The 18,901-nt window shown below is 30.6% G+C and overlaps 1 protein-coding gene and 1 pseudogene across 1 annotated transcript in view; one reads left to right on the top strand and one right to left on the bottom strand.

Annotated features, from left to right (window-relative positions):
• myo9ab (myosin IXAb) overlaps positions 1–18,901 on the top strand; it is a 709,890-nt gene that overhangs the window by 535,477 nt on the left and 155,512 nt on the right.
• LOC109066687 lies at positions 13,539–18,901 on the bottom strand (annotated as a pseudogene).

The raw sequence follows: 18,901 nt of genomic DNA, 5'->3' as shown, positions 1-18,901 counted from the left end.
CACTATATCATCAAACAACAAACAACAATATCTAAATAATAAATACTAAGGCTGCCTTACGATTGGCATTTTTGTATACAGGTTGTCTTATTATAAACCTTTTCTTTTATTCTTTTGGCCTTGCGTAGTGGTTTTTTTTTTTTTCTCCCCGCCTAATTTGTATTCTGTGAAAGAAATATACAAATAATAAAAGTTTTATTTACAAAACCAGCCTTTTACATTAAGTTTACCTACCACACTTGAATTTTTTATATACTTTTTAAATATACATTTACTTCATATAATAAAATAATATATTATCAATAATAAGTTAAACTGTTTTTTTTTTTCACTTATAGTAATGAGAATATGTAGGGGTAAATGCAAAAATAAAATCTTAATATTCTAAATAATAGGCCCAATTTGTTGTTGTTTAAAATAATTTCTTATCTTGTCCGCTTAAATTTAAGGTGAAATATGAGCTGGATCTCTGTTCACAGCTTCATGTTTTTGACTTTCAATGCATCCACATCTGTGACGTTTTGATCCTCATATGGAGAATAACAAGCAAACAAGTTTGTGCAAAACTATAGAGCATCTGTACACCACACACAACACAGGGACACACACACACAACACACACACACACACACACACACACACACACAACACACAACACACACACACAGCACACACACACACACACACACACACACACACACACCACAACAGACACAGACCCACACACACACAAACACACACCACACAGCCGAACCTAAACAGGGTCAATTACAAGAGGTATTTTAAACACATGCTGCAGTCTGCCAGCAGAAAACACAATCAAAGAAACCGATCAGAGAATAACGAACATCATCGCATGCTGGCTAGACACCACACACACACACACTAACACACACATCAGCTGAGAGGGAAGAGTGAAGGAGAGCGAGCCCGGCTTGTGAAACGCTCTCGTCTGATGGGAGCCACACACAGCTTGAAGGATTGACAAAAGATACGACCGAGGTACAAGCTTCTGAGGTAGGTCATCTGATTGGATAAACATTTATGTTTTGTTTTTGAAATGATGAAATATAGATAATTTCATATATAGTTACTGCTAGAATCACTTCTAATGCATGAATGTGTGTCTAATTCTCCGAATGAGATTGAACTCGAAAAGAGCTTTAATCTTGAGACTGATAATACAAGTTGACCCTCCATTTAATTTTATTTAAACGTACACATTCTAAGTCCGTATTTGTTTGTTGATTGTATTGCATTGATTTTGTACTGTAATACAGTGAAAACAGTATATAGTATTACGGTAGTGGAGACTCTAATGAGTCATTAAGATTTCATCAGAGATGGCAGGTTTCCTGAGATTCAGACTATAGGGACTCATGTCAGAGCACTAACACCTCACACACAGAGAGCGAAACTGTGCCCCAGTAAACGCACGCGTCTGTGAATGTAAGTGTGCTGTAAAATAACAACCGATCTGGATCTGATGCATTTATACCATTCCTCCCCCATTGTTTTTTTCCCCCCCCCCCTCTCCATTTATATAGAGTCACAAACACAGAAACCACTGTCTGTGAGTGAACTTCTCTACAACACTTCACGCACTTTAGTCCACTATATGTGTTCAGACACGACACAAATGTGCTTTTCGTGCTGATTCCCCCCCCCACCCTGTGATTATTGCTTAAAACACAAAAGAATGCATGCGAACCGTCCCACACACCAAGGATCCTATACATGTGTTTTGTTTTTCTTGTTTCTTTTTTTTTTTTTTTTGGGAAACTGCAGTTCCGAAACTTCTTCTACACTTGGAAAACCCCTTTTTGGAAAAAAAAAAACCAAAAAAAACATTATGAACTGTTAACATGGACTTGGCCTTAACAGTTTTTGCCTTATAATCAACTATCACTGAAGAGACATGTTCTCAAATGACATATTCAAATCGAGAACAAATGTTTTAATAATAATAATAATATATAAAGTGCAATAAAATGTTTTAAATGGCAATGTAAATTAAATAAACTATTTTAAAATTATAGTAGATATATTATAGTATCTATTATATATATATGATAATATAATATGATACTATACTCAAGACGACGTTTTAATAATTCAAATCATTCATTATTTAATATTATGCATTCAATTATCAAATTTAAAATGTATTAATAATTTATTTTAAAATATTGGTAAAAAAAAAAAATGTTTTGATAAATGAATGTAACTTTCAATGTAGATTCGTATAACAGTACTTTGTTATATATATGTATTACAAAATAATAATATATAAATAATATATAAAAAAAATAAATAATAGAAGTATATCAATGAATTATTTTTTATTTAATTTGATGCTTTCATACAAAATAAACTTCAAAAAGTAGATTTGACATGATTTTATGTCATTATATATATTTAAAATATCTATTTAAAATATTATCTATATGGTTTATTTATGATATATATTTCATTTTTAAAAATAAAATATAGTGTGTGATGATGCTCTATCATATACTGTTAGTGCATGAGAGTGAGCAGGAAATCAAATCAGCAGAAACAGGTAACGGTTAACAAAATCTCCAATCCTGACAATCAACGTCATTATTAAATCCACTCATGTAAGAGAACGCAGATCCTGACGATGTCTGAACGAACGGATCTGATTTCAACGCTCACAAAAAAACAGAAACAGATCAGATTTATAAACAAAGTCCTTGACGTGAAATAAATGCGCCTGCGGTTCATGAAGTTCAAATGCTGTGAGTCACTTCATCAGATGAGTGTGTGTGTGTGTGTGTGTGTGTGTGTGTGTGTGTGTGTGTGTGTGTGTGTGTGTGTGTGTGTGTGTTTCTAGGGAGAGTGTTCAGCTGGGATTCACATCTGATGATCTGCATGGTAAGTATGACAAACATCTCAAGACACGTGCCTTAAAACTCGCGGGTGCGGCGATTTCACAGAACAGAATCAACACAGAGAGGATAAAACTGGCACAATGGTCCATTACTGGCAGCAGATAAAGTTTATCAAATAAGAAGATCATTGTGATCATAAATGGATCTAAAGCAGCATGTTTAAGAGCAATTCTCCTCGCTGAATGCCGTTCCTATTGCACATGAAGATCAAGAGTGTGCTCATGAAAACCACACGAGAGGATCAGAGTAAATCTGCAGCACCAAGCCTTTCAAGCAGTGTTGGGGAAAGGTCTTTTTAAAAGTAATAAAAAAGTAACTAATTACTTTCTATGGATAAAGATATTGTCTTATTTAACATATGTAATTACTGCAGGTTTGTATAATATTCTGAGTTTGCATGTGACTGTTTTTCTCATGCCTCTACATGAGCTCACTGAGCGTCTTTGTGAAGGTGTTTTGCAGGAACGAACGACGGACCGCAGCTGGTCAGATCTGCGCCTCTGAAAGCTCAATAAATCAGTGAAGGCATAAACAGACGCGGGTATCAGCTAACTGGGTAAACTGGAAACACAACGGTTACATGTTGTTTCACGCGAATCAGTAACTAGGACTATCAAGCCCTCAGTACAGAGATCAGGGCAAAAGCCTTCCAAAAACCAATGAGCCCACTAACGTTTATTCAGTAAAGGACTTTTTTGAGGGAAACTATTTTATTACTGTTGTACAATCAAAATCAACTTGGTAAACATAACTTGATCCTTTAAAATATCGATAAAAAGATATATAATTAAATTAAACATTGTGGAATTGAATAGATATCTTATATTTATATATGACATATATTGCTATACATATGTCATTATATTATATATATATAATATAATATATATAACACACACACACAAATTATAATAATATTATAAATATTTATGACGTCTGTTCATCAAAAAAAAAAAAGGAAATCGTTGCTTAAGGGAATCTAATGTTGATAACTTTATTCATTTATGAAATTTAATAAAATATGACATTTATTATAATCGGTTGTTTATGTGAAGATTGTTTTTAATTTCACTTAAATTAAAAGTAATTTTTTAAAGTTGTAAGCTAAAATGTTCAGATTGATATCTCAATATTGATACTGTAAATGTTGAATGGCTTTAGTCAATGGTTAAATATTAAGAAAAAAAGAAGTTTACTAGAAATATCAGTATTGGTATCAGAGATACTCGCCTTCAGTCATAAAAATGATGCCACTTAACAAATATTACAAAATATACTGTCTTTATGTTGTTTCTGCATTAATTTGAAGATTATATGTGAAATTATTGAAAACTATTAAAAACTTAACTTAAAAACTATTTAAAAACTTTAATGTTAGGTGGGATTACTTAATTTTTTTTAATCGATTGTGAATATATTTATATAATGTATAATTTAATTTTTAAAAATATTTTACAATTTTATATAATATATTATAAAAAAATTTAAAATAAATACATGACATATTTTTTTAATTTAAAAATATAACAACAATTTATTTACTAATTTATTTGATTTATTTAATATTTAAAACAACCAAATGGACAGATTTAGAATTTTTTTAAGTATATAAAATATTTTACATTTCATATCATATTTGATTTTAATTTAAAAATATATCTTGAAAATATATTTGTTTTAAATATATTATGTATACCTATGTATATGTAAATAAAAATAACAATAACATTAAACTAAAAAAATAAAATAATAAAATAAAAATAATTTAAAAAAGAACTATATATATATGTGTGTGTGTGTGTGTGTGTGTGTGTGTGTGTGTGTGTGTGTGTGTGTGTGTGTGTGTGTGTGTGTAATTTACTTAATTTAAATGTTGATTTATTTTATATTAAAATCATCAATCCTCGTTTTAACGTTCAGATCAAACCGCTCATATATCTCATCTATCATTTCTCTATCAGCACTGCTCTGTTTCCTCTTTCAGACGTGAAGTGCTGTGTTTGTTCACCATGTTTAGCCTGCAGTGAATCTGTGCATCTCGAGCTCATCACACATGTAAAGTCCAGACCAGAATAGTTTCTGGTTTAAGGATACGACGAAACGAGTCCCATGTGAAACAATCCTTTCTGTCCATTCTGCAGCAGTTACATGTAACATAATCCATCCACTCGACATGTGGAGTCGGTCTGGAGACACCAAATCATCTTATTTAGAAAGCTTGCCAAGATTATATTTTTATTTATATCCAATATTACAAATAATGAACTGATTACTAAACATTTTCATACTCTTTCATAGTCTTTGATTACTGATGCATAATTGAATCTGAACATGTTATAAACTGAACTATTCCACACAGCTGCTGATGATGAATAATAGCTCTTGAAAACTGTAAATCCAGATGAGAATTTTCCTTCTCATCTGGGATCCAGATGGATGAATGACGTAAGAGACGACTAACCAGGTATTGTATTATCAATGCACTCCAAAAAACTATTAAGGATTTTATTGCATTTAAATTACCAAGTTTCCACCCCCAGCTTGATTAGCAAAACGGTTTTTAACACCACAACACCAACTAATAACTTTAATGTGATGCATATTTATCAGTCATACAGGAACGATATAGGCCAGTGGAAGCTGAAGTAGTGAATGGGTGCCGTCAGAATGAGAGTCCAAACAGCTGATAAAGCTGTGCGTTTGTAAGAAACAGATCCACACAGCACTCCAGTCCATCACAGAGTGAACATCTGGAGAAGACAAAAGATGAAACACATCCAGCATTAACAATTTATAACAAGCCCATAATCCATAATAACGCTTCCTCCAGTGAAAAATTCATCTGATCTGAATCAGGAGATAAATCTGCACAGATCAAAACAGTCCAAAACAGCTCTAAACAAATATGTGACTGGATTTTGATTTGAGAGACAACAGGAGATGCACTTTTTCACTGAAGGAAATGGTTAATTATGGATTATTTACGAGTTAAAAAAACTCTTAATGCTGGATTTGTTTCATCTTTGTCTTCTCCAGATGTTCACTGAGTGGACTGGAGTGCTGTGGATTACTGTTGATTATTGTAGATGTTTTTATTAGATTGTTGGACTCTCATTCTGACGGCACCCATTCACTTCCATTAACTGAGACTGATGCCAATGCTACATTTCTCCAAATCTGACAAAGAAAACAGAATCATCCTAATCTTGGACGGCTTCCTGATTGGGGGGGTACTTTTCACATCTTTTGAGTGAAACGTTTCCTCTAAAAACCTTCTAGAACAGATGATTCTTCACCTTGAACACATCTAAGCAGATTCTCATCCGTCTCTCCATCAGAAACTTTTAGCGATGCAGTCAAAGTGAGCAGAACTAGCGTTGAACCCACTGAAGTAGTGTGAACCAGCCCTGCAAACGGAGAACCAGCCTAAACGCTTCCAGATCCGTCTCTCATTCCAAACGCTCTCTCGCCAGGTGGCAACACATGTGCAAGAAAACCTCTTCGTCTCGTCTCCTCTCATCTCGTCTCGTCTCAGTCTATCGCTCTTTCTAAACCACACTCAGAGTTGCTTCAGATAACTCAACCACCTTCAATCACAACCACAAAACTCTAGGAAATACAAATGAGTGAGAATGTAACCTGAAGAAAAAACTGATTTATTATTATATAAATATAATAATAAATGTATAATTAAATATGAATTATACAAGAACACAAACAAATTAATCGCATCCAAAAATAAGTTTTTTGTTTACAAGTATATATCCTGTATATGTGTGTGTGTACAACACATGTACAAAGACGTACATTATGTGCATTATGTATAAAGACACACCCATAGCTGACACCATTGACGAACTATTTTGAAAAATATTTTACATGTATATTTTATATTCAATATAAATTAAAGTCATATAAATATAATATATAAAAAATAACATTTTGTCTTAACATATATACATGCAGTGTGTGTGTGTGTGGTATATATTATACATAATAAATAGTGACACAGAACACACACACAAGGATTTGAACGGGAACGATATAAAATATGTACACAAAAACTTTAATATTGTGGGGTGCAATTAATCGCGATTATCATTTGACAGCACTAGTAAACTATATATAGACTGACAGACAGACAATATATGCAATTTAGATTTTATATAAATATAAAAAAAATTTAATACTACAAAGAGTAATCAAAACTTATTGTCATTTGACATTGATGAATAAAGTTACATATTAAATTTATTTCTGTTGTTTTCTGTTTTTGTAATTTTAGCTACAAATTTTTATTGTGCTTTGTGCTTTTTATTATTATTCTTATTCTTATTATTATTATTATTATTATTATTAATTGTGTCTATATAGTTTTATACATTTTTATTTCACTTTTAGTTTAGAAATATTTTATTTTAAAGTAACCTTTTTTTATTGCTTTTTAATAATAACTGAGTGTAATTAATGCTAACCTTAAAAAAAAAACTTTTTGTTTTCTGACACTTGCACAGCAACAAAAAACCTGCGTGAAATCAGAGTCAGATTAGTCCTTCATTACAGCCTATCAGATTATAATCACTTCATAATGTTCAGGTGCTCCGTCATGTTATAATCACAAATCAGCACTAGCTTCTAATGAAATAACAACATCAGACAGATTCAAGGCCATGCCCTGCTTTAATTACAGCCTAATTGCCATAAATTAAAGATGAACTGCATAAGAACATGAATATGTTTCTGTACTAACTTTCCCCAGTCAGTCCAACATTAAAACACATGGGTTTAAATTAGTATTCAGGAGAATAAACCGACTGCATTAGGCTTTTGGCTGAAGCTTATGATAGTTTAAATCTGTTTTTACTGGAAAAATAATGTTGAGTTGATTATAAGTTGGCAACGCTGGATCCTCATCAAGACGCAACAAAAACCAGGCGCGCTTTCTGGTAAGTGTTTCTACTCAAAATCTCTCATAATATAGGCAGTTTAGTAAAATGGGTTAAGATAAATATTGCTTTCTCTTAGTTGCTAGCATTCTTCTTAAATAAAATGTAGACACAATTAATTTATTTCATGAGGTAAGTTACCATGTTTAAACAATACCAATAAACTACATCATAATACTGCAATCAATCACCAATGTAGAGAATAAATAACATTACTGGTACTTATCAACACATAAATACAGCTAGTTTTGCGATGAAATTATAACCATAACCATAATAAAACGCACTAATATAAATCTCACATACAAACATCAAAATGCCAAACATCTCTAGTTACATGACTTCCTGCGGAGACTAACCCTTTCAGAGCGAGGGGTTTCTGGGTAAATTCAGAGAACGGCTGCATTATAAGCGAGCGCTGACATGATGATTTATGAGGGACGAACCACAAACAAACCCAAATGATGGAATAATCATTTGCGGCCCCCGTCTCAGAGAGAATATTAGCAATAATCAGAAAACTGAAACAGGTGTTTAAGGGTGTTTAGTGTAGATCAGAGCCAGTGCTGGAAATGAGTTTATAAAGCACAATCAGTCATTTAAGGTTATTATAGTTAACTAAAACTGAAACCAAAACCACTAAAACAACAACAATAAAGAAAATGTTAAAATAAAATATAAAACTGAAATAAAGTACAATAAAAAACGTTTCATTTCAGCTAAAATATAACTAAAATATAACTAAAACTAAAATTGAAATTCATAATGATAATAATATATAAAACAAAAACTACTAAAAATTACAAAAACACACAACAAAATGACTGAAACTAACTAGAATTTAATTGAAAAAGAAACTACGATAGCAATATAATATTTCAGAATATGAATAAAAACTATAACAGTATCTCAACGATACTACGATAGCAATAGTCATATATTTGTTTGTTATTTAACACCACATCAGCAGCAAAGGCTATTTCTGTGTCAAACTTAGAGTTAAACATATATTACTAAATTCTGTATTACTTATAAAAAAATATTTTGTCTAAAAATGTATTTATTAAATTTTGTCTAAAATTTCCAAATATTCTATTACTAATGCAATATTTTATTATTGGATTATTACATCTCACATTTTATTAATGGTTACATTTTATAACATCTAAAATTTTATTTCTAAAGGATTATAATACTAAATATTTTATTACTTTTTAGTAATAAAAAGTATGTTTTATTTTCTTAATCTTTATTCTCTTAAAAATTTCATGCAATAACAATAATTTCTTACAAAAACATAAAACAGCAATTATATCACTATATCTAGCAATTATATTAGCTCTTTAAGTTTGATATTTGATAGAATGAAAAATCTGTTTAAAAAAAATTTATTTAAAAAAAAAAACATTAATGAAAGTTAGAGACCAAAAACAGAAAAATGACTAAATTGTATCACCATGAAACAATATTTTAAAGAAACTCTTCTGATTGAAATCAATGGATTTGCATGTTGTTGTGATGTTCAGTGGAATCAATGGATGTTTTATTTCTGTTATTTAGAGCGAATTTGCAATGAAACACAATTAAGGATGTTATAAACAAAAATACAGAGAACAGAAATCAAATGCTGTCTGTCTTAAAGAAATGCAGCACTGGTTTATAATCCAATCACAACATTACAAACCATGCTGTGCTTTAATTACATTTCTGTATCAACATTTAACATTAAACCACACATTTGATTTGATTTGAAAGTGTGCCTTTTGCTGGACTCAAACGCTTAACGCAACACAGTCATGCATTTTGAGGCTTTTAAGTGCCATCTGAAACCCGAGATGATTACGAGGCTGTACTTGGGTTTTTCTGCTCTATAAACACTGCTTTAACTCTCAGACGAAGGACTCTGGCCAGCTCTGATTAATATCAGCCAATGTTGCTGTAAAAGCCAAACGCATTACAGCCGAGCCATTAGCCAAATGATTCCCAGCTGCAGCTCTGGGGAGTTCACTATATAAACCTTCAAGAAAACACCGTAAAACGCTTTTTTCTGGCACTTAGCAGGATTTCATGAAGCACACTGATGTCTCTGGACGCAAATGAATAAATTCAAGATGAAACAGCAGAATGTGTCTAAAATTAAGTTGGATTTTATTTCTATAAGCTGTGAAACTAAACGCGTATCTCACATAAACATGTTTATGAATAATTACCTTTAAGAGTTTCCATAACTTTTCTTAATGCATGATCCTGCCAAAATAAAATTAGGTAGAAGGATCACAGTGGCTTGATTTGAATTACATCTCACATCATATATCACATACCGTACATACATACATATGTGTGTGTGTGTGTGTGTGTGTGTGTGTGTGTGTGTGTGTGTGTGTGTGTGTGAAATCTTGCATAATATTACATGACCAATGCATATATATTAAAATACTCCATCTAAAATGGTTTTAAACAGCATTTTGATAATTATTTTGATATTTTATGCAGCTTTATTGAGCTTATTAATTGAGGGACTTGATTTAAATTATGTCATTAAGCTTGAATTAAATATTAAAACATGAAACATTACTTTACATTGATGCAGATCTACTAAAATACTCCTTCTAAAACTCCATAATGATACTTATTTTATAATTTTATGCAGCTTTATTGAGTTTGATTTTAATTATGTCTTTGAGCTTGCACAAATATATATTTTATATATTAAAATGTGAAATATTGTTACATGATTGATGCATAGCTAAAATGCATCACTAAAACTGTTAAACAGCATTTTGATGATATATGATTTAAAATGGTAAATATAACATTAATTAAGAATTACAGCAGCTAAAATAAAAAACCTTCCCCTTTTTTCCTCATATACATTGTATATATGTCGATAAAAACTCAATGAACATAGAAGCCCCTTCAGATGTGGCTAAAAGCCCAACAGACTGAGAAAACAACACAAGCATTCACAACCTTTATGTATTTTAATCATTTTTACAGTGTGAGATAGTTCTGGAACAAACTGAGTGGGACGTTCAGTTGAACATATTTATGAGAAAAACAAAATCATACATCATCATTAGCGATGAGGACAGCCATGAGAGAACAGAGAGAAAGAAGCCAGAACAAAATGAACTGAAACAAAGATGAGAAACCAGCGGATCAGAAGAGAAATGAATCGCTTCATAATGAAGATTGAGACACATGTACAGTTACTTTATGATTCAAAACACAATCAAACAAGACATTTGAACATAAAAGCTGCACCAAATAACCTCCTGCAAAAAAAAAAAAAAAAAAACAATCCTAAAAAACTATTAGAAATGGCTAGCGAGCAGACAAAAGAGGTATTTGTGTTCTGAAACTTAAGAAATATTACTTAAAATAAAGAATAATGTGATGTATTCGTATGGCACCGTGATAAAACTCATTCAGATGGCAATTAATTCACTGCGAACGAGGTTTAACTACCGGAACCCGAAAATTAAATTAAGCAGTTCTTTTCTCTCTCTTTTTTTCTCTGTATAAAAATATATAAAATTTCCCACGTCAATCAATCACCGTCTGAACATGTCGATAGGTTGTGGTTTTATTATGGAAGTTGAAAAAATAAGAGCTAAAATGCTCTCATGGTTTAGTTTGCAGAAACTGACTGCAACCTTAACGATGATGACGCATGAAGTCAAATTCTGAGTAACGATGATACAAAAATATTGTTATTATACGTTAAAACTCAGCGCTACATTAGACAAACAATGAAGTAGATAGTAATTAGTGATTCAATCCTAATTAGCACGAAATCTCAGTGTTGATACCCGATGACGAACAGTACAAACGCAGTAACCCTCATAATGCATTTTGGCACGTAAAAACTTTTTTAGTAAGGGAATGAAACTTTGCATTTGTGTTAAGACCCTTAAAATACACATCATTTAGTTTTTTTCTGATTTTTTACAGTTATTTTTTAATAGATATAATATTTTTCGTGTTCGGGTCATTTTTGACCCGGGTATTTATGGAGCACCACTAGGTGTCAAAAATACTTACCAATGAAATTAAATTAGTGTCTAAGAACTTTTATAAAATATATTTCACCTTTTCTCCATATCTCACATACTTTTGGGACTGAGTTTTGTTGATAAACATGAGTATGTACGTCTATTGATAAAACACTGCAGTGTGAAAAATTTAATCTGGAAGTGAAAGTTTATGCAATTAAAATAAATGTATCTCATTTAAAAAAAAAATCTGAGTAATTTTTAGGCTGTTTTGTTAGAAATAAAATATGAAGGTTTCATAAATGTGGGCTGTTTTTGAGAAATCATGAGTTATTAATCAAAAGGATTTAAATTCCATTGACTTCAATTCAGTTAATACTGTTAATATAATTCTAAAATTTCATTTCTTCTGATAAATCACAAACAAAAATACATTAAAAAAATAAAAAATAAAAAAAATGTCATCATAAATTATAATTCACTGCTCAAACACAAAATGGTTTTTTTAAAGAATTTCTCGATTTGTTTAATAACAGGAGTACAATTAATAACAAAATTAAATGTTTTTACTCATTAATGAGAAGTCACTGCTCAAACACAAAATGGTTTTAGTTGAAAAATATTCAGTTTTATGAAATAATAATAAATCTGTACGCAGATGTTGAATGCATTATGAGGGTTTGACGAGGCTGAAATGTTTGGCCATTTGATTTTATTACATTTCTGCTTTATTACATTTTGCGAGTGCATTTCGAGACAAAGACTGAACGATGAGGTATTTCTCTCCTTTGTCATTTATCAAGTTTTCCTTGAGTGTTTCAGTCCACGTCCAAGTATCGCAATCACTTGTCAAACTAACTAAAGTGTGGTTATTTATACTTAGATATGTTAATATCCTGCAGCCACGATTTCTGTTGAAAACTGCAGATCTTCTAAAAAACTCATTTCACATTGCGATCAAAATAAAAACAAAATACTAACAAAAAATATTTTCCTCTGTACAAGTCAACGTCACGAGCACCAGTTTGAAATATTAAATAATATAAGACGAATTGATGATTTTAAAGATACTCATTCTGTACAAAGATACAAATATAATATACAATAAGTGGCTGCTGGGTAATTGTCATCATAATAATAATTAAAATATTAAACTCTTATACACAAATATACACTTGTGTTTTTAGATTACAGCTCAAATGAGTACAAATAAAATTGCACCATTTATTTCTTTGTTTTTCAGACACGCTTCCTCTAATTCATAGAGCGTGCAAACATGTTTTTAATCACTGTTTTTAGTCTGCTTAGGTGGCCCGAAGATTCACTGCAAAAAAATGTCTCTTAGTTTTTTCTTGTTTTCCAGTACAAAATATTCTTAAATCAAGATGCATTTACTGGAGAACCAAAATGACTTGAGATATTTACACTTGCTTTCTGCAGAATGCACCAAAATTAAGTGAATTGTCACTTAAAACAAGAACAAACATCTAACAATGGATTCAGGAAAGTAATTCGTTTTAATTTTTAAATGTAATTTATTTATTTTTTTTTAAAGCAAATTGGTTCAGAAGAATATTAAAAAAAATGTGTTTTTGGGCACAATTTTTCATGTTTATTTAAATGTGTATATTTATTTATACACCACAAAATTAAAAAAAAAAATCATTATGAATTTTTTTTTTTTTTTTTTAGAAAACAAGACTTAATAACTCATAACTCGCAAAATAAGTCATTTTGCGTTTCGTGCAAATGCTTGTTGATTTTAAGAATATTTAGATATTTGTTTTGGAAAACAAGACAAAATACTGAGGAGGAGCATCATTTTGACTTTGATTCTGAACAATACGGTGAGCAGCTGGGGCCAGTGGCATAAAAGGTTTAGACTAGTCTTAAAAGTTAGTCATCTAATTTTGTTCTTTTAAGACTGGTCGAGATTTTTAAAATTGGGTTACATAAAAATGTAGATTAGTCTGAGCGAGGTCTGGGAGTATGCTTCGAACTGAGCTGAACCCTGTTTGGGCGTCTGATGGACAGACAGACAGACACACAGACAGCTGCTATCTATCGTACCGGCTTCCACGCTCGTCTGTGCCATGAAGCGGCGGCGGCGGCGCAGGGCTGGCCGTTACACTGCTCCACATCGGCCGGTTTGTCCAGAACGTCGCAGCTGTGCTCGTTTAACCTCTGACCGTTGGGACGCTGACAGACCACCAGACGCGTGTGCTGACCGCCGCCGCATGAGCGTGAGCACTACAGGACAGAGAGAAAGAGAGACTCAGCCTTCAGTACTTCATAAACCAGGCAGAAGAGACTCCAATACAGTTTGTCCTGTCGCTAAGCTAATGATGCAATACTCAAATACTCACAAAGAACATAGAACACATAAATAATGACTTAATCTGTCATTTCATAATTCATTTATCTATATTTAGTGATACTCTTAATGCTGATTGAATTATATTTTGTATTTGCAATCAATAATTCTCTTGTTGAACGTTTTGGATTGTATAATACAATAAAATAATACAATAAAATGTATTAATTAATGATCAACAAAAATATTATTTAAAATCAAATTATTATTATTATTAGTTCCACTTAAAATAATGGGAAAAAAAAGTATTTCTGGTAATGAATTAATCATATTTAATATTTATAATCAGTATTGCTGTTGATTTACTGAGCATTGTGGATTATAAAAAAAAAAAAGTGCAATAATTAATACAAATAATAATTAAAATACATTATTATTCAAATATTGTCAAAATAATTATATTATTATTAATTAAATATAATTTATAAATATAATATAATATATGATAACAAATATAATAATTTTTATTAATAGTCCTTATTGAAACTTGTTTCGGTACTGAATTACTGAAATGTAATATTTATAATCAATTCTTCTCTTGAGTTGATGAGTCTCTTGACACATTGTGGATTATAAAATATGCTATTATTTTAATAATTTCAAAAGTAATATTTAAAATATGTTATTATTATTATTACTATGTAAAATATTTATTTAAAACATATTAAATATAATAAATGTTAACAGAAATATTAATAGTCCACAATGAGATTTGTTTTGGTAATGAATAAATAAAATAAAATTAAATATTACTGAATAAAATCATATTATTTAATATTTATAATCAGTGTGTCTCTTAACTTGTTAAACACTGTGGAATTCAAAAGTATACATTATTTTGTTAATGAATATTAAATTATTCGCAGTAAATTATTTTAATAATGAATAAAACTAAATTCATTAAAATAAATTATAATTTTATTATTACAAATATTATCATGTAAACTGATTAAGAATTATTAAAAATAAACATAATATTATAAGGATATTACGATGATTTAAATTATAAAATGACATTCTGTTCTTCAATATTTTAACAGAATTTTAATGAACTTCAAATCATGTTAAATGTAAAGTTAATGTAGTGTTGTTGAACACTCTCTGAATGCGCAGGTGTTGTGTGTCTGACCTGTCCCCAGATGCCGTGGTTCCAGTGTGGACAGGGTCCGGAGTCGCAGCTCTTGGATTCGTCAGGTTTGACTCTCTCGTCACAGTGATTGGTGCTGCGTCCGTCTGCGTCCTGACAAACCACGACCCGCCGCTGGATCCCGCCTTCACACGAGCTGGAGCACTGAACACAAACACCAGACATCAGAATCTACAGACAAACCCAAACTTACTCTGACACCAGATATCAGTATTGAAATGTGACCCTGGACCACTAAACCAGTCATAAGGTTTTTTTTTTTTTTTTTTAAATGAGCTGAATAAATCATCTCTCCATGCAAAAAAAGTGTGTGAGGAGGACAATATTTGTCTGAGATACAACTATTTGAAAATCTGGAATCTGAGGGTGCAAAAAAATCTAAAAATACTGAAAAATCATCTTTAAAGGACCCAAAATGAAGTTCTTAGCAATGCATATTACTAATCAAAAATTAAGTTTTGATATATTTTCAGTAGGAAATTTGCTAAATATCTTCATGGAACATGATCTTTACTTAATATCCTAATGATTTTTGTCATAAAAGAAAAATGTATAATTGTGACCCATACAATGTATTGTTGTCTATTGCTACAAATATATCTGTGCAACTTATGACTGCTTTTGTGCTCCAGGGACACATATTTTTTTAATAGTGGGTGCAGGACACTATAGTTCATTTATTTAAGTGAAGACAGTAAAATAAAGTGAACTGTGACATATTATAGCCAAAAATTCTTCATACAGTGGACTACTGGATCAAAAATGATTCAGACACTTTGAGCTGAGCATGTTTTGCTGAAGTGTTTTTCTTTAATTGCTAATGTGATCTTTTTACACCACAGACTGAACAAAATGAAGCATTAATTGGTAATTGGTTTTATCTAATTGTGGGCTTAAATTTAACAGCTTACAGCTATCCAACATAATTCATTACATAACTTTCTAAAAAAGTTAACAAAATGATATCAAGATGAATTTGTTCTGACACAGTTTAACTCTGAGTTCTTGTCATATTTTATTACCATTTCCTAAACTGTAGAGAATAATCTGTGATAATATGAGAAATGTTGAAGGTATGTGAATTTTACTTTGGTGATTAATAAAATGTATTCAATCCTATACATTGCATTAAGAAAATGAAGCCACATTATGCATAAAAATTATTTTTATTTGATAAAAAAGTCATAACTTAATATTTTCCCAATATATTGTATCTGATCAGCAATTTCTCATTAATGAGTGAATGTGAAAAAAAAAACTATGATGCAAAATAACTATATATTTTTTTACAATATTGACGAGAAATTGTATTTGAATATATTATTGTATGAAATTTATAAAAACATATAATCTGAGAATTACACATATTAATCCCATTCGACTTAATGGAATTTAATTAAATTCCTTTGAATTTATAACTCATGCTTGCTCAAAAACCTACATGTTTATTTCTAACAAAACACAACTTATATATTACTCTGAAAAAGTATTCAAACAAAATAAATTAATTTTACTTGTATAAACTTTCACTTTCAGATAAATAAAGTGCTGCAGTGGTTCATCAATAGATGTACAAATTTATATTTATCAACAAAAATCAGTCTGAGATATGTGAAAAAGGCTAATTAGGTTTTTAGACACTAATATAACTTCATAGATAAGTATTTTGACACCTAATGGTGTTCCATACATACCCGGGTCAAAAATGACCCGAACACGAAACGTGTTATATCTCTTAAAAAAAAAAATTCAAAAAAATCAAAAAAAAAAATAGGACGTAAATACAAATATTCAAAACATATTAACAAATTTGCAAAGTTTCATTGCCTTTCTAAAAACTATGCATTTTTAAGATATTTTTATGTATTTAGTTTGGGTTATTTTTTTTTCATTATGAGATTATTTCAACCCCAATTCAACACATTTCACCTCTAATTCTCAGTACTGTAACATGAAAAACACGTTGCATCAGTGATTGAGTAATATATTGTAATGCATCTGTATCTGTTGAGTCATTATCGTTCAGAGCCGTTAAAGGACTCATTTTCTCACATGTATATCAGCAGGAGGTTGACGTCACATGACTTTCTATAAGAGTTTGTGTTCCTCCGGCAAAATACATCTCTTTACAGCCTGTATTACATGGCATTATCTTCATATAATCCACAAACCACACTAATAAAGTCCAGTATGAAAGCCTCACACACTCTGGAACTCATCCAATCCCAGCATGCATCAGTGCTCGTAGCAACAGATCAAAGCTAATGGGCACATGTGCTAATGAAGGAAATTGCAGTCAGATGACAGAGAGCATGAAATATGAAACGTTTGACTAAAGCAAACAGACTGTGATTGTGTAAGAGGATCCACACACGCATGTACTGCTCGCAAAACACATGTGAGACGGAGAACAAGCTCAGCGGACATTAATAATCATCATGCGCTCAATCAGTCAATGTAGTAATAAAATGCCATCATAATATATAGATTTGATCTTAATTAGATATTTTAGTCATGTCATGATTTTAGGGTTGCACTGATATTAAAATTCTGGCTGATACAATAAACAGTTATGTTATGGCCAATATCTGATAAATAAATTATTTGCATATAAAAACATTTAAAATGTATAAATGAATATATTTATATAATTCTATTTTAATAATAATTAAAATACTACTACTACTACTAATAATAATAATAATAATAATAACAAGAATATTTTTCTATAATAAACAACAAATGTAAATATTAAAATTATTTTGTATATTAAAAATCTATACTTTTTTGACTAAATAATTGAAAATAAAACACTACAAACTAAAAGCAATCATTTTTAAATGCTACAATTTTAAAGCAAAAATTTTAATGTACTGTGTGAAAAAACAAATATTAAATTTTAGATTTGCTGAAAATTGAATTTCACAATATTATTAAAATATTAGTGTTTTTAAACATGCAAACTTATAAAATGTATATATATATATATATATAATATATATATATAATATATATATATATATATATATATATATATGTATAAATTTTAATACATTTTAATTGCATGCAATTTTATTCATTTAATAAATTGCTACGCGCACACACACACACACACACTTATAAATTAATAATATTAATACATTTAACAATAATTATTTTAATAAAAATACACTATTATATATACATAAGTCAAATACATTTTTACTCAACTATAAATTTCAGATATATTTTATGCATAATTTAAATATAATTTTTTGTATATAGATTGTAATATATGATATATATTTAGTTAAGATGAAGCAGAGTAAGTGAGGGTGTCACTCACGGCTCCCCAGGGCCCTGTCCTCCACTGGTTGTCTGCAGACGGGACGTTCCAGCTGTGGCTGCGGGGTCGTAGGGGAAGTGGGGTGGTTGTTGGGCCAGTGGTAGGAGGATTGGCAGGGGGCGGCCGCACACTCCTGCTCAGCACTGGGACGCTCGTCTGGGTCACAGAACGACTCGTCCAGCTGATGATGGTAGTTCAT

The sequence above is a fragment of the Cyprinus carpio genome, chromosome B25 (genome assembly GCF_018340385.1).
Source record: "Cyprinus carpio isolate SPL01 chromosome B25, ASM1834038v1, whole genome shotgun sequence".
Taxonomy (NCBI): Eukaryota; Metazoa; Chordata; class Actinopteri; order Cypriniformes; family Cyprinidae; genus Cyprinus; species Cyprinus carpio.
The sequence above is the reverse complement of the archived record's forward strand: the minus strand, read 5'-3'. Positions and strand labels throughout refer to the sequence as shown.